The sequence below is a fragment of the Nyctereutes procyonoides genome, unplaced genomic scaffold, assembly GCF_905146905.1.
Source record: "Nyctereutes procyonoides isolate TBG_1078 unplaced genomic scaffold, NYPRO_anot_genome, whole genome shotgun sequence".
NCBI lineage: Eukaryota > Metazoa > Chordata > Mammalia > Carnivora > Canidae > Nyctereutes > Nyctereutes procyonoides.
This window is the reverse complement of record NW_026575125.1, coordinates 98,438,034-98,450,394: the sequence shown is the minus strand read 5'-3', so window position 1 is coordinate 98,450,394 and position 12,361 is coordinate 98,438,034. Positions and strand designations below refer to the sequence as shown.

The following is a 12,361-nucleotide window of genomic DNA, read 5'->3' as shown; positions in this document are numbered from 1 at the left end:
TAATGTCTTTTTGTTGTCTGATTTCTGAGGCTAGGACTTCCAGTACTATGTTGAATAGCAGTGGTGAGAGTGGACATCCCTGTCTTGTTCCTGATCTTAGGGGAAAGGCTTCCAGTGCTTCCGATTGAGAATGATATTTGCTGTGGGGTTTTCGTAGATGGCTTTTAAGATGTTGAGGAATGTTCCCTCTATCCCTACACTCTGAAGAGTTTTGATCAGGAATGGATGCTGTATTTTGTCAAATGCTTTCTCTGCATCTAATGAGAGGATCATATGGTTCTTGGTTTTTCTCTTGCTGATATGATGAATCACATTGATTGTTTTACGAGTGTTGAACCAGTCTTGTGTCCCAGGGATAAATCCTACTTGGTCATGGTGGATAATTTTCTTAACGTACTGTTGGATCCTGTTGGCTAATACCTTGTTGAGAATTTTGCATCCATGTTCATCAGGGATATTGGTCTGTAATTCTCCTTTTGGTGGGGTCTTTGTCTGGTTTTGGAATTAAGGTGATGCTGGCCTCATAGAATGAATTGGAAGTACTCCATCTCTTTCTATCTTTCCAAACAGCTTTAGTAGAATAGGTATGATTTCTTCTTTAAACGTTTGATAGAATTCCCCTGGGAAGCCATCTGGCCCTGGACTCTTGTGTCTTGGGAGGTTTTTGATGACTGCTTCAATTTCCTCCCTGGTTATTGGCCTGTTCAGGTTTTCTATTTCTTCCTGCTCCAGTTTTGGTAGTTTGTGGCTTTCCAGGAATGCGTCCATTTCTTCTAGATTGCCTAATTTATTGGCGTATAGCTGTTCATAATATGTTTTTAAAATCGTTCGTATTTCCTTGGTGTTGGTAGTGATCTCTCCTTTCTCATTCATGATTTTATTAATTTGAGTCTTCTCTCTCTTCTTTTTAATAAGGTTGGCTAATGGTTTATCTATCTTATTAATTCTTTCAAAGAACCAACTCCTGGTTCTATTGATCTGTTCCACAGTTCTTCTGACCTCTATTTCATTGAATTCTGCTCGAATCTTTATTAACTGTCTTCTTCTGCTGGGTGTAGGATCTATTTGCTGCTTTTTCTCTAGCTCCTTTATGTGTAAGGTTAGCTTTTGTATTTGAGTTCTTTCTAGTTTTTGAATGGATGCTTGTATTGCCATGTATTTCCCCCTTAGGACTGCTTTTGCTGCATCCCAAAGATTTTGAACGGTTGTATCTTCATTCTCATTAGTTTCTATGAATCTTTTTAATTCTTCCTTAATTTCCTGGTTGACCCTTTCATCTTTTAGCAGGATGGTCCTTAAGCTCCACGTGTTTGAGGTCCTTCCAAACTTCTTGTTGTGATTGAGTTCTAATTTCAAGGCGTTATGGTCTGAGAATATGCAGGGGACGATCCCAATCTTTTGGTATCGGTTCAGACCCAATTTGTGACCCAGTATGGGGTCTATTCTGGAGAAAGTTCCATGTGCACTTGAGAAGAATGTGTATTCAGTTGAGTTTGGATGTAAAGTTCTGTAGATATCTGTGAAATCTATCTGGTCCAGTGTATTATTTAAAGCTCTCGTTTCTTTGGAGATGTTGGGCTTAGAAGACCTATCGAGGGTAGAAAGCGCCAGACTGAAGTCACCAAGTATAAGTGTATTATTATCTAAGTATTTCTTCACTTTGTTTAATAATTGGTTTAAGTATTTGGCAGCTCCCACATTCGGGGCATATATATTGAGGATTGTTAAGTCCTCTTGTTGGATAGATCCTTTAAGTATGAGATAGTGTCCCTCTTCGTCTCTTACTGTAGTCTTCGGGGTAAATATTAGTTTTCTGATATAAGGATGGCTACCCCTGCTTTCTTTTGAGAACCATTTGAATGGTAAATGGTTCTCCAACCTTTTATTTTCAGGTTGTAGGTGTCCTGTCTAAAATGAGTCTCTTGTAGACAGCAAATAGATGGGTCCTGCTTTTTTATCCAGTCTGAAACCCTGCGCCTTTAGATGGGGTCATTAAGCCCGTTCACGTTCAGAGTTACTATTGACAGATATGAGTTTAGTGTCATCATGATATCTATTCAGTCCTTGTTTTTGTGGATTGTTCCACTGAACTTCTTCTTAAAGGGGAATTTTAAGAGTCCCCCTTAAAATGTCTTGCAGAGCTGGTTTGGAGGTCACATATTCTTTCAGTTCCTGCCTGTCTTGGAAGCTCTTTATCTCTCCTTCTATTTTGAATGAGAGCCTTGCTAGACAAAGTATTCTTGGTTGCATGTTCTTCTCATTTAGGACCCTGAATATATCCTGCCAGCCCTTTCTGGCCTGCCAGGTCTCTGTGGAGAGGTCTGCTCTTACCCTAATGTTCCTCCCCATAAAAGTCAGGGATTTCTTGTCTCTTGCTGCTTTAAGGATCTTCTCTTTATCTTTGGAATTTGCAAGCTTCACTATTAAATGTCGAGGTGTTGAACGGTTTTTATTTATTTTAGGGGGGATCTCTCTATTTCCTGGATCTGAATGCCTATTTCCCTTCCCAGATTAGGAAAGTTTTCAGCTAGTTTTTGTTCAGATACATATTCTGGCCCTCTGTCCCTTTCGGCGCCCTCGGGAACCCCAATTAAACGTAGGTTTTTCTTCCTTAGGCTATCATTTATTTCCCTTAATCTGTCTTCATGGTCTTTTAATTGTCTGTCTCTTTTTTCCTCAGTTTCCCTCTTTGCCATCAACTTGTCTTCTGTGTCACTCACTCATTCTTCCACGTCGTTAACCCTCGTTGTTAGGACTTCTAGTTTGGATTGCATCTCATTCAATTGATTTTTAATTTCTGCCTGATTGGATCTAAATTCTACAGTCATGAAGTCTCGTGAGGCCTTAATGCTTTTTTCTAGAGCCACCAGTAGCTGTATAATAGTGCTTCTGAATTGGCTTTCTGACATTGAATTGTAATCCAGATTTTGTAACTCTGTGGGGGAGAGGACTGTTTCTGATTCTTTCTTTTGAGGTGAGGTTTTCCTTCTAGTCATTTTGCTCAGTGCAGAGTGGCCAAAAACAAGTTGTATTGGGAAAAGGAGAAAAAGAGAGGAGAGAAAGAAGGAAAGAAAAGAGAAAAAGAAAAAGGAAGAAAAAAAGAAAAAAGAGAAAGAAAAAGAAAGAAGGGAAAAAAGGGGTGGGGGAAGGAAACAAATCAAAAAGCAAAAAAAAAAAAAAAACAAACAAAACAAAACAAAAAACACGGGGGAGTATCTTCTGATTCTGTAGACTTTAAGTCCCTTGACTTCCCCTGGAACTGGTCCGTCCAGCTGGTCTTCTGGGGGAGGGGCCTGCTGTGCTGATTTTCAGGTGTTAGCACTTGGGGGAGCTGCTCTGCCCCTGCCTGGTGCAGGGCTCAGTGGGGGTTGTTTACCCCGTGAGGCCCCAGGAGGAACAGCTGCAGTTGCTATGGCAACTCTGGAAGCCTGGATTCAGCCTCCGCAGGAACTACGGGGCTCTCAGCCTGTAGGGCCTGGAGGCTCCGGGGCGGGGCCGCTGATCTGCTCAGCTCGGGGCAGGAGCGTCCTTGCTGTCCTGGGCCCTCCCGGCCTCTGCCTGTCCCAGGGGGAGGCCGGATCCTGGGCTGTGTCCCGGCGCCCTGTGCTCCGGGGCCTGCGCTGTTGGATTCGCGCTCCCGCCCCGCAGCCCCCTCCGCGGAGCCGCCGCCCGAGCCCTTCCGAGCTGCTCCGGGCCCCGCCGTGCGCGCTGCAGCCCTTAGGGAGCTCGGCGCACTCTCCCGGGGCGCAGGTGTCTGTTAGTGTCCCCGGGAGCCCGAGGGCATCCCCGCCCTCCTGGGTCCTGCTCCAACTCCCTGCGAGCCCCTTTCCCCGCCCGGGAAGGTTGGTGCAGCTCCTGGTCCTCCGGGACGGGGCTCTCCTGTCCTGGGGACACTCGCCCCGGCCTCAGCCCGGCTCCTCGCGGGGCCCCTCCCCCTCGGAGGCCTTTTGTTTCTTTATTTCTTTTTCCCCGTCTTCCTGCCTTGATAGAAGCGCGAACTCTTCTCACTGTAGCATTCCAGCTGGTCTCTCTTTAAATCTCAGGCCGAATTCGTAGATTTTCAGGATGATTTGAAGGTTATCTAGGTAATTTGGTGGGGGGCAGGTGATTTGGGGACCCTGCTCTTCCGCCATCCTGCCCCTCCTCTCTCAGTACATAGTTTTTACTGCAATGTTTCAAATATGTGGTATGTGCAGTGTTACCCAAAGTGTGTAGGTGATAATTACATGTGGTATATAGGTCAATATTTTATATTTTAATAGTCTCATGTTTGCTTTAATACACAGTTGAAAAACATTACAACTCATATATCAACCCCACAATTTTATAGATCTTATGGTTTAGGAGATACAAAAAGTAAACAAGGGAATTGATTTAAAGAAAATATTGAATAAATAATAATAAGGTCTATGGAATTCCTTTTCCTAACCACAAGCATAGGTTTGAGTATCTGAAAATATTGGAGGAACCTATTAAGTCTATGACAATGAGAATTAATGCAGCATTAAACTCTAAAGGTACCATTTCTGCCTATTTAAATGATTGTAAGATTTTGTTATAAAGAGCTGTATGGTATGAAAAATACAGTGATGAAGAAAAATACATTTTTAGTCACATTGTCCCTAAACTGCCCTAGTGGCAGGCTTATTATTTGGTAGGAACAATGCTACCCAATAATGAACTATTTTCTATTCAAGGCAGCAAGTCAAATATTCATTTCTCATTAATAATTCAAGGTGACAAATTTATTACCTTGAAGGTGCTGCAAGTCAATTAGACAATGGGAAATTGTGTCTTCCTTTCAGACCATTTAATTGGCTTCCAAGTGTGACATTCATCAAAACCTTGACTTTTAATGTAAACTTTATTATATGAGCTTGGGTTTAGGTTTGACACTGGGCACACTTGACTAACCCTTAGTGTTTGGGGGCTCTAGAGCCTTAGAGAAGCCTGGTCAATGATTGCTGACATTTCGCTGTAGAATACCAGGGCTTGGTTTTACAGTGTCACTGTTGCTGATGTTGGGTGTGGAGAAACAGTTTTAAAGAACTTTTTGAGTTTTATACATTTTTTGGCATTTGCATCTTTATCTTTGATGAAAATCTCATGATTTTTAAAATGATGGGGCTGGACTAGTCTCCCACACTAGTTTCCTAAAGTGTGGTATATGTACCACTACTAGTATATTAAACTTTTTTGGTTAGTGCACAGATAAACATTTTTATTTCATTTTTTATACATTAAAATAAATCCATAAATATTGAAATAAAAATGTCCATCTTCGTACTACCTAAATGATTTCATATATCTAGCACAAAGACCCATAGAATGAGACTAAAGTAGATATTAAATAAAGGTTAATTTAAATTCTGGAATTATGATTCCTCCAGCTTTGTTTTTCTTTTTCAAGATTGCTTTGGCTATTCAGGGTCTTTTACGGTTCTATACAAATTTTAGGACTGCTTGTTCTAGCTCTGTGAAAAATGATGGTGGTATTTTTATAAAGATGGCATTAAATGTGTAGATTGCTTTGGGTATTATACACATTTTAAAACATTTGTTTTTCCAATCCCTGAGTACGGACTCTTTTTTTTTTTTCATTTCTTTTGTGTCTTCAATTTCTTTCATAAATATCCTATAGTTTCCAGAGGAGAGATCTTTTTCCTCTTTGGTGAGGTTTATTCCTAGGCATCTTATGATTTTTGGTGCAATTGTACATGGGATTGATTACTTGATTTCCCTTTCTGCTTCTTCATTATTGGTGTATAGAAACGCAATAGATTTCTGTACATTGGTTTTGTATCCAGCTCAATTTGTGTATCATAGTAATGTTTTGGTGGAGTCTTCTGGATTTTCTATATAGAGTATCATGTCATCTGCAAATAGTGAAAGTTTGACTTCTTCCTTGATGATTTGGATGCCTTATACTTTTTTGTTGTCTGACTGCAGAAGCTAGAGGAAAATACTGAGTTCTTAAGAGTACTACTCATGCATGATGCAAGGCAGATCATAGTAGTGGAAATTCATGAATACGGAAAGAATTGAGAAAATGGATATATAGATGGCTAAATTTGGGGAATGGTGCAATCTATTAGAAAGATTGACTTTACACATTAAGTAGAATTAATAGGTGACGTAAAAGGCATCAAAAATCCTCTTCAATCTAAAGGGCTCTCCCTCATCAGCACTGCCTGAGGGGATTCCCATGATCAGCATCACACTCTAAGGCTCTTGCCAAGGAAATATGTATTTAAGCTGGGTGAAAACATTATGTCACATAAAAAATATAAATATATAATTTACATCAGTATGGATTGGTTTAATCTGATTATCATATCCATTATCTCTTATTTACTACAAAAGAGTAGGCTCCTGAGTAATGGACATAGGATCAGTAAGGTATTTCTATTGAAATGGGAAAGGAAAAGTCATGTACATGGATTTCTACTTCTCTTTTATTTATGTTTGTGTAGGACGCCTTAGAAAGGAGACCCTTTGCTCTCAAGACCCCATGCTATTGCTTTAGTTATTATACTCAGGTTTTCCTTTGAGAAACTATACTGTACAAATCTAAGAGAACATATAAATTAGGGAAATATTCTTATGATAAAATTATTACTACTTAAAAGTGATTATTTGGTTTACCAAATGATGCCTTGCTCTTTTTAGTATAGAACTTCCTTAACACATTATTTGTTTTTAGATTATAAGCACTTGAAAAAAGACCGAAGAGAACAGCAAAACTTTAAAACAAAAGTGTTAAAACCAAATGATCATGAAAGTTCATCTACAATAAAGAGAAAACACCTTGGAGAGGTAAGTGAAGGAGGTAGAGTTTGGTTTTCAGGAGTTCTAGTTGTAACATATTAAGGAACTCATTTCATTAAATGAAACTCATGCTATAGGTATTTGATTTTTTTTATACAGTACTTTTTTCCTTTGTTTTCCCAATACTTCCTAGACTAAAAAATGACCTTTAGAAGCTTCCTTCTAGTCCTTTGTAATTAAGGAGATGCTTTACTTCATTTACTACATTTGTACCTTTGTGGAGTGTGTTTAGTCATGGAGAACCTTATTACTCTCTGTCAAAGTAGATGCTGATTCCATTTTGGGTCTGCTTATGGTATTAACCTTTAGCAAATATTCTTATGAATGGATTCTTCAACCCTAGAGGACTTTCTCAAACCTCTGAAAGAAATGTGGCTACCTTGTTAATACAGAATGCTTTTAAGTAGTAAAAGTTCCATTAGCATGTTCCAAAGTATGTAGGTGATATTTATATGTGGCTCTCTGTTGATGGAATACCTCACTTTACTGAATAGCTCTTAACATGGTGGAAAAATTCAAATTCTTTCCCTTCTAATATGTCAGCTATTGGATATGTGAATGTGGAGAAGTATATAGTATATAGGTTGATAATTGAGAGTGGGAGGTACTCAAGGGACAGAAGCAGAATGGAAATATACATGGTAAGGTAAAGAGGGATATTGGGATATGTGGAAATACTTATTTGAAGCCATGGAGTCCAGTAGAAATTATGTTGTCAATGATGTGTTCTTTTGAAATAGGTAAAGATTATTAGCCACTTGCCTCTGTTTCTACTCGTTCTTCCTGGTTGAACATATGGTAGAAGTACTGCAGTACTGAGTCAATTCTGTTACAGTCAAGGTGTTTATTAATAGTGTCTCTCTGCATCTCCTGAATACCCCTGATTAACTTTGTGAAGCTTGGAATTAGGTCAGTCTTCATATCCAAGGATCTGGTTACACTATCTGATGCTCCTGTCTATATTGTCCTTCCCCCAGGATCAGAATCACAATTTGAATCCTGGCTCAAGAGATGTATCTTTTGAAAGCCTAGGACCATTCTCTCTGGATGCTGTATTAGTCAGAGTTATCCAGGGAAATAGATATTAAATATATATTTTATACATATATAAACATGTATTATATAATATATATATAAAACCTCCTGTTAGTTCATGTATATCAATATGTGGTATGACCTAATAAAACCTGGTGTGTCTTCACTACTATGAAATAGTTTTGTCCTCACACAGTAATGAAAGCTGAAAAGTTCCATAATCTGCCGTCTGCAAACCGGAGAACAAGGAAAGTAGTGGTGTAATTACATTCTGAGTCTGAAGGCCTGAGAACCAGCAGAGCTGAAGGCATAAATCCAATTTTCTAAAGGCAAAAGAAGACTTGATGTCTCAGCTCAAGCAGGCAGGCAGAAAGCAGAGGGGTGAATTCCTCTTTCCTGCACTTTTTTGTTCTATTCAGGTCCTCAACTGATTGGACTGTGTCCACCCACATTGTGGCAATCTACTGAGTCCACTGATTCAAATGCTCCTCTCATCTGGAAACATCCTCACAGACCTACTCTGAAATAATTTTTAGTTTGAGCATCCCTTATCTCAGTCAAGTTGACACATAAAATCAACCATCACATGCTTTTCTATTTATTTATTTATTTATTTATTTATTTTACTTTTCATTTGTTTTTATTTAAATTTGATTTGCCAACATATAGTATAATACCCAGTGCTCATCCCATCAAGTGCCCTCCTCAGTGCCTGTCACCCAGTCACCCCATCCCATGTGTATGTCTTCTTTGATGAAATTTCTGTTCATGTCCTTTGCCCATTTCATGATTGGATTGTTTGTTTCTTGGGTGTTGAGTTTAATAAGTTCTTTATAAATCTTGGATACTAGCCCTTTATCTGATATGTCATTTGCAAATATCTTCTCCCCTTCTGTAGGTTGTCTTTTAGTTTTGTTGACTGTTTCTTTTGCTGTGCAGAAGCTTTTTATCCTGATTAAGTCCAAATAATTCATTTTTGCTTTTGCTTTCCTTGTCTTCATAGATGTATCTTGAAAGAAGTTGCTGTGGCCAAGTTCAAAAAGGGTGTTGCCTGTGTTCTTCTCTGGGATTTTGATGGATCCTTGTCTCACATTTAGGTCTTTCATCCATTTTGAGTTTATCTTTGTGCATGGTGTAAGAGAATGGTCTAATTTCATTCTTCTGCATGTGGCTGTCCAATTTTCCCAGCACCATTTATTGAAGAGACTGCCCTTTTTCCAGTGGATATTCTTTCCTGCTTTGTTGAATATTAGTTGACCGTAGAGTTGAGTGCCCATTTCTGAGTTCTCCATTCTGTTCCATTGATCTATGTGTCTGTTTTTATGCCAGTACCATACTGTCTTTATGATGACAGCTGTGTAATACAGCTTGAAATCCAGTGTTGTGATGCCCCCAGCATTGGTTTTCTTTTTCAATAATCCCCTGGTTATTCAGGGTCTTTTCTGCTTCCATACAAATCTTAATATTATGTATTCCAACTCTGTGATTAGAAGGAAGAATTCACCACAAAAGAAAGAACCAGAAACAATATTCTCTTCCACAGAGTTACAGAATTTGGATTTAAATATGATGTCAGAAAGTCAATTCAGAAGTACCATTATAAAGCTACTGGGGGATCTGCAAAAAGTGTGAAGGACTCTAGACACTTTGTTACTGCAGAGTTGAGATCTAATTAGCCCAAAATTAAAAATAGATTAAATAAAATGCAATCCAAACTGGATATTCTGCTAGGGGTAATGGGGTGGAAGAGAGAGCAAGTGACACAGAAGACAAGTTGGTGGTAAGGAAGGAAGCTGAGGAAAAAAGAGAAAAACAAGTAAGAGCCCACGAGGAAAGGCTTAGGGAAATAAATGATAGCTTGAGAAGGAAGAATATAAATCTAATTGGGATCCTAGAAATGGCTGAGAGAGAGAGAGGAGCACAAAGTGGTCCTGCCTATATTTGAACAAATCATAGCTGACAACTTACCAAATCTGGGGAAGGAAACAGGCATTCAGATCCAAGAGATGGAGAGGACCCCCCCAAAAAATAAATAAAAACTATTTAACACCTCGACATTTAATAGTAAAACTTGCAAATTTCAAAGATAAAGAGAAAATTCTTAAAGCAGCTTGAGACAAGAGATTCTTAACTTATATGGGGAGAAATATCAGATTAATAGCAGACCTCTCCACAGAGACCTTGCAGGCTAGAGAGGGCTGGCAGGATACATTCAGGGTCCTAAATGAGAAGAACATGCAGCCAAGAATACTTTATCTGGCAAGGCTCTCATTCAGGATAGAAGGAGCTTCCAGGATAGGAAGAAACTGAAAGAACATGTGACTACCAAACAAGCCCTGCAAGAAATATTAAGGGGAACCCTGTAAAAGAATGAGGGAGCCCAAAGAAACAATCCACAAAAACAGGGACTGAATAGGTACTACGATGACACTGAATTCATATCTTTCAATAGTTACTCTGTCTGTTTTAAATGTGTGCTTTCTGGGATCCCTGGGTGGCTCAGCAGTTTAGCGCCTGCCTTTGGCCCAGGGCATGATCCTGGAGTTCCAGGATCAAGTCCCGCGTCAGGCTCCCTGCATGGAGACTGCTTCTCCCTCTGCCTGTGTCTCTGCCTTTCTCTCTCTCTCTCTGTGTGTGTCTCTCATGAATAAATAAGTAAAATCTTTAAAAAAAATAAATGTGTGCTTTCTGAATCCAGAATCTTTTTTTATAATAAATTTATTTTTTATTGGTGTTCAATTTGCCAACATACAGAATAACACCCAGTGCTCATCCTGTCAAGTGCTCCCCTCAGTGCCTGTCACCCATTCACCCCCACCCCCCCGCCCTTCGCCCCTTCCACCACCCCTAGTTCGTTTCCCAGAGTTAGGAGTCTTTATGTTCTGTCTCCCTTTCTGATATTTCCCACACACTTCTTCTCCCTTCCCTTATATTCCCTTTTACTATTATTTATATTCCCCAAATGAATGAGAACATATAATGTTTGTCCTTCTCCGACTGACTTACTTCACTCAGCATAATACCCTTCAGTTCCATCCACGTTGAAGCAAATGGTTGGTATTTGTCATTTCTAATGGCTGAGTAATATTCCATTGTATACATAAACCGCATCTTCTTTATCCATTCATCTTTTGATGGACACCGAGGCTCCTTCCACAGTTTGGCTATTGTGGACATTGCTGCTAGAAACATCGGGGTGCAGGTGTCCCAGTGAATCCAGAATCTATAGTTAGTCTTTATTCAGAGTCAAAGTCTTTGAGGAGTGTGTCTTCTTGGTCTCAGTTTACTCTGCTTACCACCAGCCAAAGGACCTGGGTGTAGTTTTTGTTTAGCATTGTTCACATGAGCTATGATAAAGATAAGTATAGTCAAGAAATCCAAAATTGTCCTAAGATTCAGAAAGAGAAATCTTAGTTGTAATAATGATTATTTTGAATTTGCTTATTTGATTCCATCATCTATCTATCATCTATGTTGAAATTTAGATTTGGTTTTCACAGTTTACTGCATTCAACTGAAGTCCTGAAAACTTGTATTTCAATCTGTGCTTAAACACAGCAGGAAATGGAGCAGGCAAAAGTGTATAATAGAAAGCACATTCAACTCAAAGTTGGAGACCTATTTACTAGTGCAGTCTCAATATGCTATCTGCCACAATAGACATAGAAGGGAACTTCCTCATCTTGATATAAAGGCTGTCTATGAAAAACTCACAGCCAACATTTAACATTATACTCAATGGTGAAAGCCAGGATACTTTACTTCTAGAATCAGGGACAAAACAAGCTTGCCCAAATTCATACTGCTATTCAACATTGTGCTGGTGGTTCTAGCCAGGGCAATTATGCAAGAAGAAGAAATGAAAAGCATCTAGATTTTAAAGGAAGGAATAAAAACATCTCTATTCACAGATGATATAAGTTTTATATAGAAAATACTAAGGAGCCCACAAAATACTATTAGAATAAATAAGTTAAGCAGGGTTGTAAAATACAAGCTCAATATGCAAAAATCAATTGTATTTTGAAAAACCAACAATGATCAATCTGAAAATGAACTTAAAAAGACAATTCATTTACAATATCATGAAAAAGAATAAAACACTTAGGAATAGATTAACAAAGGAAATGAAAAATTTATACACTGAAAACTATAAAATGTCACTGAAAGAAATTAAAGAAGACCAAAATGAATGGAAAGATATCCCATGTTCATGGATGAGAAGACTTAATATTGTTAATATGACAATACTCCCCAAACTGATCAACAGATACCATATGATCCCTAACAAATCCCAGTTGGCTTCTTTTTCAGGAGTTGACAAGCTAATCATAAAATTCATATGGAAATACAAAGAGCCCACAATAGCAAAAACAGTTTTCAAGAACAAAATTGGAGGACTCATATGCCTTGGTATTAAAATTTACTACAAGGCTATGGTAATCCGGATGATATGATACCTCCAAAAGGATAGACATATAGAGTAGTGAAATAGAAT

At 38.7% G+C, this 12,361-nt stretch overlaps 1 protein-coding gene across 1 annotated transcript in view; it reads left to right on the top strand.

Moving 5' to 3' along the window:
• The window catches only part of SMARCA1 (SWI/SNF related, matrix associated, actin dependent regulator of chromatin, subfamily a, member 1), a 312,201-nt gene extending 305,421 nt beyond the window's left edge, over positions 1–6,780 (top strand). The window contains exon 26 of the mRNA XM_055338586.1: positions 6,704–6,780. The gene's annotated coding sequence lies outside the window, so the exon portion shown is untranslated. The remainder of the gene's footprint in view (positions 1–6,703) is intronic.
• The last annotated feature ends 5,581 nt before the right edge of the window (positions 6,781–12,361 follow it).